The sequence below is a fragment of the Haliotis rufescens genome, unplaced genomic scaffold (assembly GCF_023055435.1).
Source record: "Haliotis rufescens isolate VD_foot unplaced genomic scaffold, xgHalRufe1.0.p SCAF_7, whole genome shotgun sequence".
NCBI classification, from domain to species: domain Eukaryota; kingdom Metazoa; phylum Mollusca; class Gastropoda; order Lepetellida; family Haliotidae; genus Haliotis; species Haliotis rufescens.
The window spans coordinates 43,547,124-43,569,722 of NW_025964361.1; the positions used below are offsets into that span (position 1 = coordinate 43,547,124).

At 43.5% G+C, this 22,599-nt stretch overlaps 1 protein-coding gene across 1 annotated transcript in view; it reads right to left on the reverse strand.

Moving 5' to 3' along the window:
- Positions 1 to 20,321: 20,321 nt before the first annotated feature.
- Positions 20,322 to 22,599, reverse strand: part of LOC124132690 — a 43,484-nt gene continuing 41,206 nt past the window's right edge. The window contains exon 14 of the mRNA XM_048387411.1: positions 20,322 to 21,710. The gene's annotated coding sequence lies outside the window, so the exon portion shown is untranslated. The remainder of the gene's footprint in view (positions 21,711 to 22,599) is intronic.

The window sequence follows — 22,599 nt, forward strand, 5'->3', positions numbered from 1 at the left end:
TCCTTATTATACCCTTAATGCCGAGCGCCAGGCAGGGTAACAATAAATACAATCCTTTAACGTCCTTTGGTCGCGGATCGAACCGACGACTTTCCGCTCTCTGGGCACACGCCAGATGAGAATGGACTGCACTGTACGTACTAAAAGAAAATGTTTTAAGATTGAGTTAAACGTAAAGTGGCATAACCAGTGATTCATCCATTTGGCTTAGAGGAGGAGGATCTTAAGAGAATGTCCAGTATGTATTTTAAGGTAGTGTTGTTTCTAGTGTGTGTTGTTACGTAGTGTGGTGTCTAATGTGTATTGTAACGTATTGCGGTGTCCAAAGTGTATTGTAACGAAGTGTGGTGTCCAGTGTGTGTATTGTAACGTAGTGTGGTGTCCAAACTGTATTGTAACGTAGTGTTGTGTCCAGTGTGTGTATTGTAACGTAGTGTGGTGTCCAACGTGTATTGTAACGTAGTGTTGTGTCCAGTGTGTGTATTGTAACGTAGTGTGGTGTCCAGTGTGTGTATTGTAACGTAGTGTGGTGTCCAACGTGTATTGTAACGTAGTGTTGTGTCCAGTGTGTGTATTGTAACGCAGTGTGGTGTCCAAAGTGTATTGTAACGAAGTGAGTGAGTGAGTGAGTATGGTTTTACGCCGCTTTTAGCAATATTCCAGCAATATCACGGCGGGGGACACCAGAAATGGGCTTCACACATTGTACCCATATCGGGAATTGAACCCGGGTCTTCGGCGTGACGAGCGAACGCTTTAACCACCAGGCTACCCGACCGCCCCTGTAACGTAGTGTGGTGTGCAGTGTGTGTGTTGTAACGTAGTGTTATGTCCAGTGTGTATTGTAACGTAGTGTGGTGTCCAAAGTGTTTTGTAACGAAGTGTGGTGTCCAAAGTGTATTGTAACGTCGTGTGGTGTCCAGTGTGTATTGAACCAAAGTGTGATGTCTAGTGTGTATTGTAACGTAGTGTGGTGTCCAAAGTGTATCGTAACGTAGTTTGGTGTGCAATAGGTGTATTGTAACGTAGTGTGGTGTGCAGTGTGTGTATTGTAACGTAGTGTGGTGTTCAGTGTGTATTGTTACGCAATGTGGTGTGCAGTGTTAGTATTGTAACGTAGTGTGGTGTGCAGTGTGTGTATTGTAACGTAGTATGGTGTTCAGTGTGTATTGTAACGCAGGTTGGTGTCCAGTGTGTATTGTAACGTAGTGTGGTGTGCAGTGTGTGTATTGTAACGCAGTGTGGTGTCCAGTGTGTATTGTAACGCAGAGTGGTGTCCAGTGTGTATTGTAACGTAGTGTGGTGTGCAGTGTGTGTATTGTAACGCAGTGTGGTGTGCTGTGTGTGTATTGTAACGCAGTGTGGTGTCCAGTGTGTATAGTAACGTAGTGTGGTGTGCAGTGTGTGTATTGTAACGAAATGCGGTGTCCAGTGTGTGTATTGTAACGCAGTGTGGTGTCCAGTGTGTGTATTGTAACGTAGTGTGGTGTGGAGTGTGTGTATTGTAACGTAGTGTGGTGTCCAGTGTGTGTATTGTAACGTAGTGCGGTGTGCAGTGTGTGTATTATAACGTAGTGTGGTGTCCAGTGTGTGTATTGTAACGTAGTGTGGTGTGCAGTGTGTGTATTGTAACGTAGTGTGGTGTGCAGTGTGTGTATTGTAACGTAGTATGGTGTGCAGTGTGTGTATTGTAACGTAGTGTGGTGTCCAGTGTGTATTGTAACGTAGTGTGGTGTGCAGTGTGTATTGTTACGTAGTGTGGTGTGCAGTGTGTATTGTTACGTAGTGTGGTGTGCAGTGTGTATTGTAACGTAGTCTGGTGTCCAGTGTGTGTATTGTAACGTAGTGTGGTATTCAGTGTGTGTATTGTAACGTAGTGTGGTGTCCAGTGTGTATTGTAACACAGTTAGATGTCTAGTGTGTGTTGTAACGTAGTGCAGTGTCCAGTGTGTGTATTGTAACGTAGTGTGGTGTCCAGTGTGTATTGTAACACAGTGTGATGTCTAGTGGGTGTTGTAACGTAGTGTGGTGTCCAGTGTGTATTGAAACGTCATGGTGTGTCCAGTGTGTATTGAAACGTAGTGTGGTGTGCAGTGTGTGTATTGTAAGGCAGTGTGGTGTCCAGTGTGTATTGTAACGTAGTGTGGTGTGCAGTGTGTGTATTGTAACGTAGTGTGGTGTCCAGTGTGTATTGTAACGTAGTGTGGTGTGCAGTGTGTGTATTGTAACGCAGTGTGGTGTCCAGTGTGTATTGTAACGTAGTGTGGTGTGCAGTGTGTGTATTGTAACGCAGTGTGGTGTCCAGTGTGTATTGTAACGCAGTGTGGTGTCCTGTGTGTATTGTTACGTAGTGTGGTGTGCAGTGTGTGTATTGTAACGTAGTGTGGTGTCCAGTGTGCATTGTAACGTAGTGTGGTGTGCAGTGTGTGCATTGTAACGCAGTGTTGTGTCCAGTGTGTGTATTGTAACGTAGTTTGGTGTCCAGTGTGTATTGTAACACAGTGTGATGTCTAGTGGGTGTTGTAACGTAGTGTGGTGTCCAGTGTGTATTGTAACGTCATGTGGTGTCCAGTGTGTATTGTAACGTAGTGTGGTGTCCAGTGTGTATTGTAACGTAGTGTGGTTTGCAGTGTGTGTATTGTAACGCAGTGTGGTGTCCAGTGTGTATTGTAACGTAGTGTGGTGTGCAGTGTGTGTATTGTAACGCAGTGTGGTGTCCAGTGTGTATTGTAACGCAGTGTGGTGTCCTGTGTGTATTGTTACGTAGTGTGGTGTGCAGTGTGTGTATTGTAACGTAGTGTGGTGTCCAGTGTGCATTGTAACGTAGTGTGGTGTGCAGTGTGTGTATTGTAACGCAGTGTGGTGTCCAGTGTGTGTATTGTAACGTAGTGTGGTGTGCAGTGTGTATTGTAACGTAGTGTGGTGTGCAGTGTGTGTATTGTAACGCAGTGTGGTGTCCAGTGTGTGTATTGTAACTTAGTGTGGTGTCCAGTGTGTATTGTAACACATTGTGATGTCTAGTGGGTGTTGTAACGTAGTGTGGTGTCCAGTGTGTATTGTAACGTCATGTGGTGTCCAGTGTGTATTGTAACGTAGTGTGATGTCCAGTGTGTATTGTAACGTAGTGTGGTGTGCAGTGTGTGTATTGTAACGCAGTGTGGTGTCCAGTGTGTATTGTAACGTAGTGTGGTGTGCAGTGTGTGTATTGTAACGCAGTGTGGTGTCCAGTGTGTATTGTAACGCAGTGTGGTGTCCTGTGTGTATTGTTACGTAGTGTGGTGTGCAGTGTGTGTATTGTAACGTAGTGTGGTGTCCAGTGTGCATTGTAACGTAGTGTGGTGTGCAGTGTGTGTATTGTAACGTAGTGTGGTGTGCAGTGTGTGTATTGTAACGCAGTGTGGTGTCCAGTGTGTATTGTAACGCAGTGTGGTGTCCTGTGTGTATTGTTACGTAGTGTGGTGTGCAGTGTGTGTATTGTAACGTAGTGTGGTGTCCAGTGTGCATTGTAACGTAGTGTGGTGTGCAGTGTGTGTATTGTAACGCAGTGTGGTGTCCAGTGTGTGTATTGTAACGTAGTGTGGTGTGCAGTGTGTGTATTGTAAGGCAGTGTGGTGTCCAGTGTGTATTGTAACGTAGTGTGGTGTCCAGTGAGTGTATTGTAACGTAGTGTGGTGTCCAGTGTGTGTATTGTAACGTAGTGTGGTGTGGAGTGTGTTTATTGTAACGTAGTGTGGTGTCCAGTGTGTATTGTAACGTAGTGTGGTGTCCAGTGTGTGTATTATTACGAAGTGTGGTGTCCAGTGTGTATTGTAACGTAGTGCGGTGTCTAGTGTGTATTGTTACGTAGTGTGGAGAAGCAGAATCACCTCGGGTCTTTGAGGACACATCTCCACATACTGTCAGGTGGAGATGTGTTCATGACGTAAAACACTCCTCAAACAACGAACAGCGAAAATGTCTGAAAAGATTTCCGAAACATTCTCACACGTGGACTCAGTGTTGACTGCATTCCAGAACCAGTTGAAGTACTTAAAGGTAGTCACTACTTGTGTAACAGGCGCTTGTGCTGGGGAGCACACACAACAGATACCCTGTTGGAAACCGCTTCGACTGCGAGACTGGTTTGACGGTTCTTTATCATGTGCGCATTGAGGCCTGTTTATATCGAAAGTAAAGATTAATATCTAGTAAAGCGTAACATTGTCAAACAAACAATCTAGTACGGACAAGCTGAAAAGCTCAGGTAATAGTTCGAGTGCGAAATTAGCATTAGGTGGAAGCGGTCGTAAAATTTCGTTATATCTATCAATCGGGCCAATTAATTTTGTGATAGATTAATATATCAGTTTAGAAGATTAACCTAATTAAACTGGCCCACTAATTTCAGGGCCTTGTTCTTCATGGGAAAAGTGCAGCAGATCGTGGAGCCTTCAATGAGTGGTTGAATACTACTAAGTGGCCTATCAACCATTTGATTAAAGCTCAACACATTATGTGTCACTCATGTGTGGCCTTGCCGCGGGCGCATGACTTTGCGTCTGTTGGTGTGTCTTCCATGGACTCATTACTAAAAGACCCGTGAAAATGCGGGTTAGAATTGGTCTTCGGCAACCCATGCTTACCGTAAGAGACGACTAACGGGATCGGGTGGTCAAGCTCGCTGACATTGTTGGTGCATATCATCGTATCCCAATTGCGTGGATCGATGCTCATGATGTCAGTCACTGGATTGCCTGGTCCAGACTCGATTATTTACAGCCCGCCGTCATACGGTTGGAATATTGCTGAGTGCGGCGTAAAACAACAAACAAACAAAGGGAAGAGCATATACTCCGAAACGTTTTCTTTCCTCATGATAAAGAAGTGGACATCCATAAATTCTCTTCCTTAAGTGTATCACTTCTAAATACCTTTCAAAGACTTTAACAAACAAACAGAAATACATAAATTAAATCATTCGAATACAACCGTGACGCGTCATCCTTGCGACCGTATGTTTTTTCTCATTAGCCAAGACAAACGAATGAGCTACCGACCTCAAAATGATTCAACGAGTATTGCGCTAGCCTATTGGTTGAGGCGTTCGCTCGGCAAGCCGAAGCCCGGCGTTCGATTTTATACCCGAATCAGAACATCGTGTGAAACGCATCTTTTGCGGATCCCGAGTTATATAGAGAGATAGCAACGATCCACGCATTCGTGACCAACTCGTGTTATTCCGGGACAAGCCGAATAGCGACTCGTGCCCCTCTCATAGCCATTTTTGCGACCGGGATCCGTCTTAGCGCAATCGGGCATACCTAAGACAATTGTCAACTCGTTGCGTAAGGGTTCACATATATTTCCCCATATATTATATATGTTTCAGATGCAATTTAAAGCACATCTGGACATGCGGAATGATACAGTATGATTGAACACATTTAATTGTGTCTTGGGTATATTTTTAGATGCAAGACATGTGTAAAATCAAAAATAATTTCTGAGGGATTCTTTGATGAATAACTTGAAATCAAACGCGCATTCTGATTGGTTTGTCGTATTTTCGCACATAACATTCATCGATAGGGGGACGAGTCTTCTTGCAGGTTACGGAAAGGGGCGAGTGGTGACGAATGCGATCCACGCAGCTGGGACACGATAACACGCAATCATCCAGGTCACCGAGCCAGACCACCTGTTAAGTCACCTCTTACGACCAGCATAGGTTGCCGGGGACAAATCCTCACGGGGCTTCGTGAAATGAGGTGTCGACCTGTATTATTCGACCTGATTTTTCTCACTTGACCTTCGTTTGGGTCGTCTGGAATATTTGACAAGTACGTGGGTTGAAGGGTCATTCGTCCCCGAATCACTACAGATCCCGTGAAGATCCGGCGTAGAATAGGTCTTTGGCAACCCACGCTTGCAGTAAAAGGCGACTATGCTTGTCGTAAGGGACGACTAACGGGATCGGGTGGTCAGGCTCGCTGACTTGGTAGATTCGTGGATCGATGCTCATGTTGTCAATCACTGGACTGTCTGGTCCACACTTGATCACTTACAGACCACCGACATATAGCTGGAATATTGCTGAGTGCGGCGTTAAACAACAAACAAACAAACAGATCCATTTTGACAGTACACGGGTTATTGAGCCCTATAATTGTTGAACACAGAGGTTATCACCTGTATTGGGATGGCAAATATCATGTATTAGAAATAAACATTATATTAAGTAAGCCTCGGTTATTTACTATCCCCAAACACACAAGCGTAAAAGCCTCTTTATAATTATATGACATTCTTCAATTCTATCATCGCAAAAGGTATGTGATGAAACATCGCATGTGACTTCGTGTGTTGTTTGTAGCCACGGACTAATTATTTTACGAGTGCTTCACACAGCGTGCTGAATGTTCACGGGGGATGAATGTCCACTATACTAAGGGATCCGAGCAGAATAATTCCCAAAATCAAAAGGCATCAATACTATATTTCCTCTGACGTTAGGTGAAATGGGGTTGGAACGTCTCGTACAAAATTATTGCACAGCTCACATTGTATGGCTGCTTGAACAAGGCCGGACTAGTGCCGAATTTTAGTGCCAGCCCACTGAGAAACCATGCCGCAGTTTAACATGGATATCCCTCTCAGACACACTGTACTGACTTCGTCCTTGTTTTTGCCCCAGCCATGGTAACAACAAGTTCCATCTTTTGGTATGACGAGGTCGGGGATCGAATTCCCGAACTCACCGGGCAGAGGCTCTGTCCCCTAGAATTCGGATGGGTTATTTCCTTTCACAGACACCTGTGAGGTGAAAGTTTTCAGACAACAATGCCATGCATGCAAAGCTAGCATTTATTTGAGACTATTCAGTCTATTCTTCCAGTTTGGCTTTGACCTGGCCTTTTGACAAAATCGGCGCCTATTCGAGGAAATAGGGTGTGCGTCACACATTAACACCAATTACACGGCATGAAACTCAAGTAGCGCCGCAGCGCGGTGTAAATCACTAGACGGTATTCCAGTCACGACATGGAAGATATCTGCGCTAGAACTCTTGACAACCCAATCACTGCGACATATGGAGACATTTCACTAAACAATTGTATCGCTCCGCTAGACGGCAGTTGTACCAGAATAACGTATTCATGCCGCTATGTAGACCAGAATAACCATTGAGTCGGGGATCTTGTATGTCTCCCTCGAGGGTACACGGTTTCCAAAAGTATTCTTTCGTTAAGAAAAGCCTATTTTTTTCATATGAGAAAGGTAAATCTGTCATTAACTATAGTCATATGAAATAACCGGGGGTGACAGATTAACTATAGTCATATGAAAGAAAAACCCCAAAAGTTCTTTTTCTGAAGGGGCGCTGGGGTAGCTTAGTGGTTAAAGCGTTCGCTCGTCACGCCAAAGACCGGGTTCGATTCCCCTCATGGGTACAATGTGTGAAACCAATTTCTGGTGTCCCCCGCCGTGATACTGATGGAATATTGCTAAAGGCGGCGTAAAACGAAACTCACTCACTCACTCTCTTGAGTAACATATATAATACGTTTACCAAAGACACAAACGCCATATTCATAACTCTGCTCTATGCGAAGCATTGTTTGTTAATACCCATAGGAAAAAATAACAACCATGATATATAGCCGAGTTACAATTAGATGTACCAGCAAAGTTATCCGACTCTACTCATCATAAAGATGTCGCTACGCAAGTATAGCCAGGAACCACCCCGGATAATCCTATAAATTCACTATCGCCGCTGTGTGGAGAGTCCTTTCCCTTTTATTTAGCCCGTTTTATGTGGCAGTAGAGATCGTTGTAAGTTTATGTGTAGTGATTGTCAGTGGCAGCACATGACTGAAACGCTCGTAAAATGTCGAGTGCTGTTGTGGCCAGATTGCAGCAGGAAGTGTGGTTAAGCGTTGTTACCTGGCTGCACCTATACAAAACCTTTATAAGGACGACGCGAGGGAGATTCGAGGCCTTTTATGTTGTTTGTTTGTTTGCTTGTCTCAGCAATATTCCAACTATATGACGGCGGTCTGTAATTTATCGAGTTGACATCATGAACATCGATTCATACGTTTACTTTTAGGCCGCTGACAATTTGATGTTTGTTTTGGGGTGTTGCTGTGATTTTGTATCGAGTTCAAATATTTTTTCAGCTTCAGCTGCAAAACCAGCTATTTTAAAAACTATGAGCCAGTGAGCATGGGTTGCTGAAGACCAATACTAACCCGGATCTTCACGGATGATGCCTTTTATGACCTGACTTGCATCTTATCTATGTTCTAAGTGTGCATTGGGTGCCTGACTGAAAAAACCCCGAATTCCTGCCATCTTCCAACACTATTCCGGATTCGACAACAGTCAGGCATCATTCAAGACGTTCGACAGTGACAAATACTGGACATTACACTTGGTGTAATTTGATCTAGACTTTCCCAGGCTTTTATGGTATAATACATGTACCGCACTCATACTCCTTGGATACTATTTTTACGAAGTGAATGTAGGAATTTCTAGAGATTCGTAAGATGTAATACTGCAGCAATATCGCCGTACGCTCCTTCTACTTACCATCGGCTTAGAAAGACGGTAAATAAACTTTCAAATCTTAAGATATTATTATATAGAGAGAGTAAATTATACAGCTCATTTTGTATTTTATTTTATATATATATATATATATGTATGTGTGTTAGTGTGTTAGTGTTAGTGTGTGTTAGTGTGTACTTAGAAAGTCGGTAACTAAACTTTCAAATCTTAAGAAATTATTATTATATATATATATATATATATATATATATATATATATATATATATAGAGAGAGAGAGAGAGAGAGAGAGAGAGAGAGAGAGAGAGAGAGAGAGAGAGAGTTTGTGCAGCACTAAGCCATTTATTGCAGGGCCTGTTACCGATTGCTGTTCCAGTTATTTGAACAATTGTATTGCCCTTTATGATTGTAAAACTACACCCGCGTGTCAGTATAATTTGTTAATTATTCATTGATCTTGTGTTCTTGTGTGCTCCGTTACTGATATCACAAGTGTAGTTGTATGAGCCGATTTCTTGGTTAACCTCAACGTTTCAACCTGGAAATCACCTCGTAACACTTCATATCACTGAGGTACCGTTAACATGGCCTCAAACCTAATTAACCCCTACACATTCACCCAAGGCTGCAGTGTGGATATTGTAACTGATCACAGTACTCACAATCACTGCGAACAAATTCCACTGCTTAGAGGTTTCGGGGAACATTCAACATATATACTTTTTCCATCTTTAGTTGGAATCGCCGGGTGACAGTGTGATAGCCTTAGGGCTAAAGCGTTCGCTCGTCATGCCGAAGGCGGGGCGGTCGGGTAGCCTAGTGGTTAAAGCGTTCGCTCGTCACGCCGAAGACCCGGGTTCGATTCCCGACATGGGTAAAATGTGTGAAGCCCATTTCTGGTGTCCCCCGTCGTGATATTGCTGGAATATTGCTAAAAGCGGCGTAAAACCATACTCACTCACTCACCCACTCACTTTAACCGCCTGGCGATAATGAGGGAATTCTTATTTGGCATTTAGGTATTGCGAGCCATAAATTGTTTGATAGGCATTACTTATTGCATTGACAACGCGAGCCATTTAACCCTCTGGATAACAAGGTATTTTTTCTGAAGCACACTTTTACCGTTACCTACGACTTATCCCGGAATGATGCGAGCAAGAATCTTAATAAGGGCCATAACTCTGCAAGGCTTGACTATTGAATCATCCAGCTGTTGTTCGGACGAGAAACTAGTGAGTAGGAGTGGGTTTAATGTCGCTTTGACCGCATTTCATTTGTATGACGACGTTGTAACTTAATGTGTGTGTGTGCGTGCGTGCGCTATTGCGTGCATGTGGCAGGTCCTGAACGTTTACACGATGGTGCCCCGAGTATCTGATAAGTTGCTGACAAAACTAGGATCATAAACAGGTCGTGTCGGGGACACAAATGTGCTCACCGAATAGCGAAATCCGGCGTCCCCATGGTAGAATAAGAAACAGCATATTACCAGCGGCATAGGTTAATTGTCAGTTCACAAATCAGTATCAGGTATGACCACCATTAGCAGTGGCATACGCTTCACCATAGCGCCTCATTGGCGGATCTTGTGGGACCTCATTTTGTTACCTTGAGCTGCAAAACCAGATATTATATTATTTATTTGTTTTAAGAAAAATATCTTTCAAAAACGTAATTTTTGTGGCAGGCAATTTCTTTTTTTTTCAAACGTCTGAGGCATAATTATTTAAAAAAAAAAATTCAAATAATATTATACATCTTTCTATAAACCGACAACCTTATAAAAGCGATCACCCTACCGTGCGAGACGTGAATTGTAACGCCGCTTGGAAAAGTGTTTCAGTTACACCACGGCGTGTCCGCTTTATTTGGGAGGAAGCGACGCAGATTTCAGACCTTTACCTCTTTCGTGAAACCCTCACCGTGGATATGGTGCCGACAAACCAAGACACGTGACCAGGGCGAATCGGTTTCTTACACGCCTAAGGGGTGCAAGGGTGGAATCTGGACTTTTATAGTCAGTTAACACCCTTGCTTCGGGATAATGCCAAGATTGTTTCATTGCACGAACAAAATGTTCTGAGCCATCTGAGGAACAGAAATGTAAATAAGCCTCGAAGTCCACTTTCGTCCATCTTCCCGAGACCCGTGAAGATCCGGGGTAGAATAGATCTTCAGCAACCCATGGTTGCCGTAAAAGGCGGCTATGCTTGTCGTAACGGGATCGGTGGTCAGGCTCGCTGACTTGGTTGATGCATGTCATCGATCCCAATTGCGTGGATCGATGTTCACGATATTAATCACTGGATTGTCTGGTCCAGACTCGATTATTTACAGACCACCGTCATATAGCTGGAATATTGCTGTGTGCGGCGTTTAACAACAACCCAACCAACCAACCATCTTACCGAGGCAAGAGTGAGTGAGTGAGTATGGTTTTACGCCGCTTTTAGCAATATTCCAGCAATATCACGGCGGGGGACACCAGAAATGGGCTTCACACATTGTACCCATGTCGGGAATCGAACCCGGGTCTTTGGCGTGACGAGCGAACGCTTTAACCACTAGGCTACCTGACCGCCCCCACCGAGGCAAGAGAGTTAAGTGACTATAAAAGTCCATCGGAAACTGGACTTCTAAAGTCAGTTAACTCCCTTGCCTCGGGAAGATGACTTTCGTCAAGAGGCTTTGTTCCACAGTGGTTTGTGCCTAATCGTCCAAGGCGCCGTGATTCTCTGTGCAGAGTTGCGTCCCTTGGGCACGCCAGAAACCTATGATTGTGGGTTCGAATCCCGGTTCGCCCCGATTATGTTTTTAGGTTTGTCAACACCATACCCGTGCTCGTGGGTTTCACCGAAGTGGTAAACGTCTGAGACCTGCATCACTTCGGGCTTTCCTCCCACATCAAGCTGTCACGCCGTGATATAACTGGAATACTGTTAAAAGCGGGGTTAAACCCAACTCACTCTAAGTGAAGACGTTGTTGGACCATGCGTGAAAACTGAGACACTGTCGATCTAGAATAGACCGCCTGCGTGGTCTGGTGGTAGAGCATCCACCTGGAGAGCGGAAGGTTCGGGGTTCGATTACCGGGCACGTCATACCAAAAGACGTTAAAGATGGTACTTGTTGTTACCCTGTCTGGCGCTCGGCTTTTAAGGGTCTTAAACAAGGACTAGTCGGCTCGGAGTCAGTATACTGTGTCTGATTAGGGTATTCGTGTTAAACTGCGGCATTGTATCTCAGTGGGCTAGCACTATAAATCGGCATCAGTATAAGCTAGCCACACACACGCGCGCTTGCTTGCATGTACGTTGCTATATAAGCGCAATAATCTTGGACGCGACGTTGAACCCCCATTTCACCTCCACCACCTCGATCAAAAATAGAGCCAGCTAGCTAAGGGACAATCCGTACCTCTGTGTTAAAAGTCAAAATGAAATCGTTTGTTGGGAGCAGCAGAGAGATACGGGTACCGCAACTACCCTGTAGCTCACCTGAATAATGAAGGAATAATGTCAGATTGGTTTGGAGACACAATAGATGGGATCAAATTATACTATACGTTATTCCGTATGCAGCTTGCTGCATATAATATTTCATAATCATAGATGCAGAGTTGTAGACAAAAATACGGCCGCCATGTTCAGCTTCGAATCAGAATTCTGTAAGTAATTTTTAAGAGATAGTGAGTGAGTGAGTATGAGTAATATTCCAACATTATCACGACGGGAGACACCAGAAATGGGCTTCACACATTTTACCCATGTCGGGAATCGAACCCGGGTCTTCGGTGTGACGAGCGAACGCTTTAACCACTAGGCTACCCGACCGCCCCTTTAAGAGATAACATAGTTGGGATCATGAACACTGTTTCAGGAGAAATATCGAAAATGTAACTGTTTACGACGAATAGACAACCGGACAATGCGCCACGACATAGCTCACTTGACTTATATAGATGACAACGTGGTGTTTGAACCAATAGAACTATTTGCTTGGACTGTCAATTGCCTGAGCCTAATCTAGGCTAAAGGATGTAGGCCTTCTAAAGCTGACAACCTAAATCCATCTGTTTCCTATACAGCTGGTATGGAAAATACGTCGGTGTGTTCCGGTTAACTTTATAAGGTCAAGCAATAAAAGTACGGGATCGAGTTATATGTTATCTTATTTATCCTTGACATGTAATCTTGTTAGAGGGTCATTCGTATCTCAACGTATTATGTTAGGTCACAGAACAATGGGGCTGCGATTTCAGTTCGAAGACCGTCTAGTCAAACAAGCCAATGGCTCATCAAAATATATAAGATAAAAAAATAAATAATAAAAAATAATAAAATACAAAATGAGCGGTATAGTTTACTCTCTCATTGGATTCCCGATCAGTACAGGAGACCTGTGTTATCAACTAACATGTAAGTCCTGTGTGCCCATAGCGACACAAGCCTCGTTTTGGAAGTTAGCAGCCCTTGGAATAAGTGCTTGATGACTGCCATTAAAGTGGCAGGGTTATGTGATCGAAAACGAAAACGGACACGGATTTTGGAAAACACCTCTTTTTTTGTTTGGAATCCATTTTCAAAGTTCACTTTTGAAGAAATCAAATATGCGTATTTGGAGGGAAGTGATTGGTTTATAGATTTTTAAAAATAGTTTATAAGCTGTAGCGAATCGGAGATGTGGAAGCGTGGTGTAAATCCATCAGCACAAAGTGGAAGACATCTATAACGCGACGATCCCCCAAGAGTGATATATAGAAACACGGATACCAAACGGACGAGGGGGTACGGTAACCGCGGCTACCAATACTGTATGCTTGACAATATTATTCAGCTTTCGACTTATCAAATTGCGATTCCAACGTATCCTACAGACAAGCGTTTTCAGGATCACCAATGAGAGATCAGTGTTCATGTAAAAGCATTGTGGGCCAAGTCTCCCAGCATTCGTTGCATTATTCCATGGCCTTATTTGGGAAGTGATATCATTAACATCCCAAGATTTTCTCTCGCACGTTAGTTTAATTTGATTGGTCTTCTTTTTCAACGCCGTCTCTTTCTAATCAGATTTAAACGAAGTTATGGTTACGAAGCGGTCCATTATATACTGAACCGCAAAAGAAACGTCACCATGGATAGATATATGAGAAACCTTATTTGTCCAAACACTGTAAACATACTTTGAGACATATTACAAAGATGAAACTTGGCAAAACTGATCATCAAGGTTGAAATTTAAGTGTCAAATGTTCTTAAAAGTGAAACACAACACGAGTCTCTGAGAAAGTGGCATCACAAGTCAGTATCTCGTGTGTCCGCCATGGGAATTGATGACTGCCGTGCAACATCGATACATGGAATGGATGAGGCGGTTCATGAAGGCCATAGGCACTTGAGCCCACACTCTGAGGAACGCCTGACGCAGTTCAGCTGCAGTTGTCGGCCTTGGTCGGACGTCATTCATCCGTCTTTGAATCTCGTCCCACAGGTGCTCAATGGGATTTAAATCGGGACTGAGGGCAGGTCACTGCATGGTTCTGTCTGATGCCATTCTGCTGGAGGAAGTCTCTTCTTGCTTTCGCATTGTGGGCACGGGCGTTATCATGCTGAAATTCGTGGTTGCGGCGACGTGCCAAATGAGGTATGGCGTGTGGTCTCAAGACTTGATCATTGTACCGAGCTGCTGTCACACCACTGCCTCTCCCAGGACCGATGTTCTGGAAGACCACAGGTCCGACCCTCTGTACACGACCAATTCCACTCCACAGCATGAAGCTCGGACCACCCCACGAGTCTCTCTCAACAACACAAGCATCCGAATAACGTTCCCCACGGCGTCGCAAGACTCTCTCTGTGCCATCTGTTGTTGAGATACAGTAACGGCTCTCGTCTGAGAAGAGGACTCTTCTCTAATGCTGGTGTTGGGTTGCCCACTGAAGGCGGTCCCGGCGATGACGTGATGTCAGAATGGGTCCCCGGTGTGGCCTGTGGCAGTGGAGGTGTCTGCTCGTCAATCGTCGACGCACGGTGTCCCCATGGTCTGTCGAACAGTTTCCGCAGCTGTAACAAAGCGATCTTGAAGATGCTGTCGCACAATCTGACGATCCTGTCGTCGGGTGGTGACCCTTGGTCTTCCACTACGTGGTCGGTCATCTGTAGTGTTGGTTTCTGGTACCGTTGCTGGAGCCTGTATATGGTCCTTACGTGGACTTGAAATGCATTGGCTACTTGCTGGGCGGTTTGTCCAGCTTGCAATCGTCCAAGGGCTTGGTGTCGCTGATTTCTTGTCAATCTTGGCATGTGGTAGCAATTCAATAACGAATGAATGTTATCCGATCTGGGTGGATTTGTATAGGGCAAGAAAGGAGGGAACGCATGTGCATTTCAATTTGCACGGAACTCACTGCATCGGGTTACCATGGCCGTTGCCGTGATCAGTTTGGACGATCGGTTTTATTGTCATCTGCTTTGTTTTTTTAATCATCAAATTTTATTTTTCCGGACAAGCTAATGTTAAATTTTAGAAACAAAAATTACCCAGATATTTAAATGACAACTTTTCATGCAATGTTACGTGGGGTGACGTTTCTTTTGCGGTTCAGTATTTATGTAATAATTCACTGGATATTTGGGTATGATTGGGCAAGATACCTTGAATTCCGTGTATTTTATGAAAGAGTAAAGCCAGTCGTGAAGGGAATATCACAGTGTATTTGTGCTGGATACCACGTTAGGACACGGAGACTCCCTGACCCTTCGGCAGCCGAGTCCGCCGTCAACATCCGGGTTAGAATTGGTCTTCAACAACCCAAGTGACTAAAGGTATCGGCCGCAGAGCTCCAGATTAGCTGCGTATCTGCGTGAAATACGCATCAGAAATGCAGAAATACGCAGTAAAATATAATCCAAGCGTATCAAATACGCAACGAACATTACAGATACGCTACCAAAAAAAATTGTGCGTATCATCAAAATATTGTGAAGTAACCCTGCGTATTCGATTAGCAAATCAGCAACTTATTTTGAAAATATAAACGGGCATTCCGTCAACCTTGCCAAACTCCACGATGACAGTCACATCATGATCATTGCCATCACACTTTCGTGTGGAAGTATCGTGGTATTTTTGAGTCCTATAAAGCTCTCAAACCCACACGACACCAGTTTGCAGGGACTAGATGAATATTGTTTTTAAATATTTAACTTAAATACCCACATGTGTAAAAACTAGTGGGTAACAGAAATTTGAATACGCAGATAGAATTACTGATACCCAATGATTTTAAAATGCATGGGTAAAATACCCACAACACCAAAAGCTTATCTGGAGCTCTGTTATCGGATGGTCAGGTTCGTGATGACAACCAGCTGGATTATGCCGAGTGCGGCGTTAAACAACAATCTATCTTGAGCTGATACTTTGATACTGTCCGGTCCGGACAGGTGCTGAGAGCATGAACATCGATCAACGCAGTTGGATACGTTGACACAGTCAAATTCAATTCTGTTCTGCTATCAAGGTTTTGTAATTCGGCAATCGACGAAATGTTCCTCCGCGCCATTAAGGTGTGTTAGTCGTGACAATTCAGCCGTCCTCCGTGGGCGTATCCCAATATACGCTCTCTTGCCATCTTTCTTGAACCCCCGTTCGTCAAAAGAAATCTTGGGGCAACAGCGATCGTTATTCCCGCACTCAATTATACAACACAGACTTACAATCATCGTAACGCTAAGATTGCTTTGCAAAGACCGTTGCAAAAAGTGAGCTCAGCCCTAGGATTGTCGTAAGTCTGTTAAAGTACGAGTGCGTATGTGAGTCTTGGCTCTACCATCGCTCTGTGAGCCCCAGGCCCTAATTACGCGGAATATGGTACATGTATTTGACATTTGTTCATGACATGCAGGGTTCATACTTGTCCTCTGTCTCATCAACCGGCATCGGCATCGGAAGGTAGGGAGGAAGGAACCGGGGCTCTTGTTCTTAGCTGACGATGATGATCCTGTCTTTTGATGTTTTTGAAGAATAAAACGCATACCTAGGCAGGTACAGTGATACTCTCTGAAACCAATTTTCACAAAAATACACATCCAAGGTTATCTCCTTGAGTGAGTGAGTGAGTGAATAGGATTTAACGCAGCTTTTAACAGTAGTCCAGTTATATCACAGCGTGTCAGCTTAATGTGGGAGGAAAGCCTGAAGTGATGCAGGTCTCAAGACGTTTACCACTTCGGTGAAACCCACGAGCACGGGTATGGTGCTGACAAACCTAGAAACATAATCGGGGCGAAGCAGGATTCGAACCCACAATCATAGGTTTGTGGCATGCCCAAGGGACGCAACTCTGCACAGCGAATCGCGGCGCCTTAGACGACTGGGCCACCCGTGCCCCCTTATCTCCTTGAAAACAAACAAGTACTAATATAACACCATCATAAATCTTTCAACATTCTTTAATCTTCCTTCAGTATTTACATATGTTCATATTTACAATGTAAACAACAGCGAGTAACTATAGTACACATATTTAACAAAACGTATTACATGGTAAATGAGAAAAAAAAAATCATGAACGCAAGACTGATTTAGCATTAGCACATGGTCAGGGCGCTTGCACCTCTCAATAATCACTTCAGTTCCAGTGGCACAAGTGAAATTATTTTGGAATGTGAAATTGGACGGATAATCTATTACCTCCAAATGTGTTAGATCACTGTCATAAAGAAGTAAGATTGAAGCAGCACTTGAAAGAAACTTTCATTTTGAAAATGGTTTACATTTGTGTCAAATGCAACAGGTAAACATATTTAAATGACACATTACAAGGAGGTTGACAATCACTGATATGAACTAAAGTGAAACCCTGCCAATCTGGACAGTGTCTTTTCCGTGACAAAGTCTGAACTTAGCAAAAATCCAAATTTATTAATCATTTTTAATAATGTCCTTTCATAGAACACATTCTACACAGTGCAACCTTAACCCGGTGTTTCTGGAGTAACAGATTACATGTATAATTACTGAATTTCTATGTTTCCTAGCAACATAACTGCTTCAACATTATGAAACACCCCTCACATGGGTCATGTGACATAACACAGTAGCAGTCTTAAAGGAGGAGTCACTCATCAAGGATAAAGCTGGCCTTGAACTAAACTGATCTGTTTATTTTGAAGTCAAGTTAAGTAACTTCTGAATATCTTAGACAATAGGACAAAATAAAGTAACTATTACAAATGAAAATATGTAAAATTTAAAGCACAGAACAAAAAAAGGAACTAAAAATATACCTCAAAATTTACAAATCATTAGTACAAATGCTGATTCATTAAGTTTCTGCTTTGGTGTTATTTAAAGTCACACACACTAAAAGTCAACAATAACTTAGAAAATTTGACAAAAGCATTACATGATATTAATTTATTGATTTTGCATTCCTTTAAAGCTATTTCTCTTCAATTAGATGCAATGGGTGTCTTTTCAAACTGCACACATCAACTATTGGTTGTGCTGCATTTGAATTACTGAGTCTGCCATTCAGACCACAAAGAAATACATTGTATATCATCTAGTGCTCAGGTTGAATTTCTCTACTGACAACTGTTGCCTATGACATGTTAATATTTTTCATACATTTAAACATGTTTAACAGCTAAAGCTAAAATGCTGGAAATAAATTAAGACCTGGGGACCCTTGAGGTTCGTTGCTATAGTGTTTGAATTTAGGGACCCAAATATAATCATTGTTGGCTTGCTTGTCTGTCTGTCATTAAGGCCGCACTCAGCGATATTCCAGCTTTACCATGGCGGCCTGTAAATAATTGAGTCTGGACCAATCCAGTGATCATTGTCATGAGAATTAAATTATGCAATTGGGATAAGATGAATGCAATCTTTTTTTTTTACAAGAACCTATAGACTTTCATGTTTAATTTCGTAAACTGCTTTGAAATATTTACTTTATACAAAACTGGTGAAGAATAAAAAGATTCAATATACAACATAGGTATGTCCTCAGCACATTCAGACATAAATCATATATTACGGAAAATTTAAATCATGATGAATAATGCTTGTCTCTGAGAATGTACAGCCCTGGGCAACCATTTCATAACATAAGAATTAAGATGATTCAAATTCTCATTCTCACAGTCTGTGCCAAAAAGTTTTGAGTCTACTCGCCTAAACATGGCTCTTAGCTTTATTTTTCAGTTTAATGTAGTGTTTTCATTTGGTATATTATGTTCTGAGCTTACTGGACCAAACAGAATTTTACTGGCCTTAGGCTTCGGACAAGTGTCTAAAGTTGCAGAATGCTTAGGTTTACACTGTGGGCCTCAGGGCTGATATCGCTGACTCTACTTAATGCAGGGGTAGAAACTAACATGTTTAGTCCACTAGTGAGTGAGTATGTTTTTACACCGCTTTTAGCAATATTCCAGCAATAACACAGCTGGGGACACCAGAAATGGGCTTCACACATTGTACCCATGTCGGGAATTGAACCTGGGTCTTCGGCACGACGAGCGAACGCTTTAACCACTAGGCTACCCGACCGCCCCTAGTCCACTAGTCCTTACAATGATAACATATAGCAAAGCCCTTAAAAATTACAAATTTTCTACTGGTCCTTAGGATACCTTAACTACTGGCCAGTTTGGCAAGGACTACAGGTCTAGTGCCAGTTTCTAACACTGCTGAATGTGTCTAAATACTGATCCTGAGGCTGTGTGTCATTGATATGAAACTAAAAGCCTGCATCCTATTTCACAAAGCATCTTCCTATACATTAACAAGGGGACAGTGGTACTAATAACCAAACTTGGCTTTGGAACACAGGATCCTATAGGAACTAAGAATTCAGGAGTGGTAATGATAAGACTTGTGGCAGTGATTTACCAAGGGACTCCCCAGAAGATATTGGGGGTGGGTCCAAGGCATGGATATGGGGGTTCCAGGATGGACACCTGATTTCCAAGAATAAATTGATGCCATACCATTTCACATGCTCAGAAGCCTAAAAAGCGATCCACAGCACTGCATTGCTGTCAGAGTTGCATCCCTTTGATGTGCCAGGATCTGCTGATTTTCAGTGATTATGCCCCTTGGCCTGTCCATAGGACGACTCATACTTCCAATATGCCTAGACCTGAATCACTCTGTGTCTTTTTCTCCCTCAAGCTGTAGCACTATGCTAATCAGTGGTAGAAATTGTCACTAGTCCTGTCGTCCTTGCCATACTGCCCCAAAGTAAGGTATCATAAGTACCAGTAGAAGTTTGCCATTTATATGAGTTTTGCTATATGTTGTCTTTATACTAGTATACTAAATCAGTTAGCCAATACCTGTAAGAAATGGGGATTTCAATTATTAATTTAAGAAAATCAAACCCTGGACCCTGAACTTAGAATAGAATTGCCAGTTCTTTGTAGCATGCAGTCTATAATAAGGATAAACAATGATTAAAAAATGTTGTCTTGTTTCCCACAGAGATTGCAGTATAAATTAATAGTGTCCATTGTCAATTTGTAGGTGTACGGGATGCAATATGCTGCATCCTGTCGAGCTGAATGTGGATGTGTGATACTGAATAAATTAAAGTGAGTGATTGAGTTGGGTTTAACGGCGCTTTTAACAATATTTCAGTTATATCACGGTGTGTCAGCTTAATGTGGGAGGAAAGCCTGAAGTGATGCAGGTCTCAGACGTTTACCACTTCGGTGAAACCCACAAGCACGGGTATGGTGCTGACAAACCTAGAAACATAATCGAGGAGCAGGATTCGAACCCACAATCATAGGTTTCTGGCATGTTCAAGGGACGCAACTCTGCACAGCGAATTGCTGCACCTTAGACGACTGGGCCACCCGTGCCCCCAAATAAATTGAAGATGGGGTTATGAAGATGATCCTGTTATACAGATTCTCTGAACACAATGGGGGATGGGAGAATTATTTAAAATTGAATAATGCCAGGACTTTTATCCACAATATTCTCACCAAGATAGTTGCAGCTATGGGCTATTCCGCAAAGTCATATTTGTGCTACTGCAGCAACATAAAGAAATCTTATGCAATATAGGGTTTCTCAGAGCCCAGTGAAGACTGGTGGCCATCGGTGCCATAACAAAAGCACTGGCCACACAAACACACATCAAGATTCCATTCCACCAACAAAACCTATACTATACCAAACATGCCTAAATAATCCGAGAACCAATCAATCAGTTAAAGAAGAACTGATCATAAATATTCCTACAATAGGCTTCGAAGTACAAATGGTCAGCGTTAGAAATTGGCACTAGTCCTGTAGTCCTTGCCAAACTGCCCAGTAGTTAAGGTATCATAAGGACTAGCAAAAATGTGTACTTTATAAGGGTTTTGGTATATGTTATCATTATAAGGACTAGTGGTTCAAACCTGTAAGTTTCTACCGCTGATAGTCATTCTGTTTTCAAGTATAGTGTAATAACAACTGGGGAGGTATTAGCCTTAGTAATAGTGCCAGGTCCCCCATTCCTCAAAGCTATCTTAGCACTAAGATGATCGTAACTCCTATGCTTCAACAAAGGTACCGTGAAGACTATGGGTTCGAATTGGTCATAAGAGGTGACAAACAGTATTGGGTGGTCAGACTTGCTGACTTGGTTGATGCATGACATCTTATCCCAATTGCGTAGATTGATGCTCATGATGTCAATCATTGGATTGTCTGGTCCAGACTCGATTATTTACATACCGCCGTCATATAGCTTGAATATGGTTGAGTGTGGCAGGAAAAAACAAACAGACCAATTTAACAAAGGCTTTTGATAGTGGTAGTGCTCAGTTCGCTTTGTAGAACGGGACCCAGGGCGATAGCAGATTATTTGTCTACTGACTAAGCAAACTTCACTACAATCAGACCTGCTCATTACTAAAACACAGTATGGATCAGGCAAACTGGCTGTTGGCATGAGCAAATTGTCAGGTTGAAAGTACATCAGCATAAATTTAGAGGACATGGCAGAAGTGATAGTAAGATCTACACCTGTTCCCAGGATGGACATCTTACACCAGACACTGGGCCACCTGTTCCCAGGATGGACATCTTACACCAGATACTGGGCCAGCTGTTCCCAGGATGGACATCTTACACCAGACACTGGGCCACCTGTTCCCTGGGCGTGCAACTTACACCAGACACTGGGCCACCTGTTCCCAGGGCAGACATCTTACACCAGACACTGGGCCACCTGTTCCCTGTTAGACATCTTACACCAGACACTGGGCCACCTGTTCCCAGTGCGGACATCTTACACCAGACACTGGGCCACATGTTCCCAGGGCAGACATCTTATACCAGACACTGGGCCACCTGTTCCCAGGATGGACATCTTACACCAGACACTGGGCCACCTGTTCCCAGTGTGGCCATCTTACACCAGACACTGGGCCACCTGTTCCTAGGATGGACATCTGACACCAGACACTGGGCCACCTGTTCCCAGGATGGACATCCTACACCAAACACTGGGCCACCTGTTCCCAGGATGGACTTCTTACACCAGACACTGGGCCACCTGTTCCCAGTGTGGACATCTGACACCAGACACTGGGCCACCTGTTCCAAGGGTGGACATCTTACACCAGACACTGGGCCACCTGTTCCCAGGATGGACATCTGACACCAGACACTGGGCCACCTGTTCCCAGGATGGACATCTTACACCAGACACTGGGCCACATGTTCCCAGGATGGACATCTTACACCAGACACTGGGCCACCTGTTCCCAGGGTGGACATCCTACACCAGACACTGGGCCAGCTGTTCCTAGGATGGACATCTTACACCAGACACTGGGCCACCTGTTCCCAGTGTGGCCATCTTACACCAGACACTGGGCCACCTGTTCCTAGGATGGACATCTGACACCAGACACTGGGCCACCTGTTCCCAGGATGGACATCCTACACCAGACACTGGGCCACCTGTTCCCAGGATGGACATCTTACACCAGACACTGGGCCACCTGTTCCCAGGATGGACATCTGACACCAG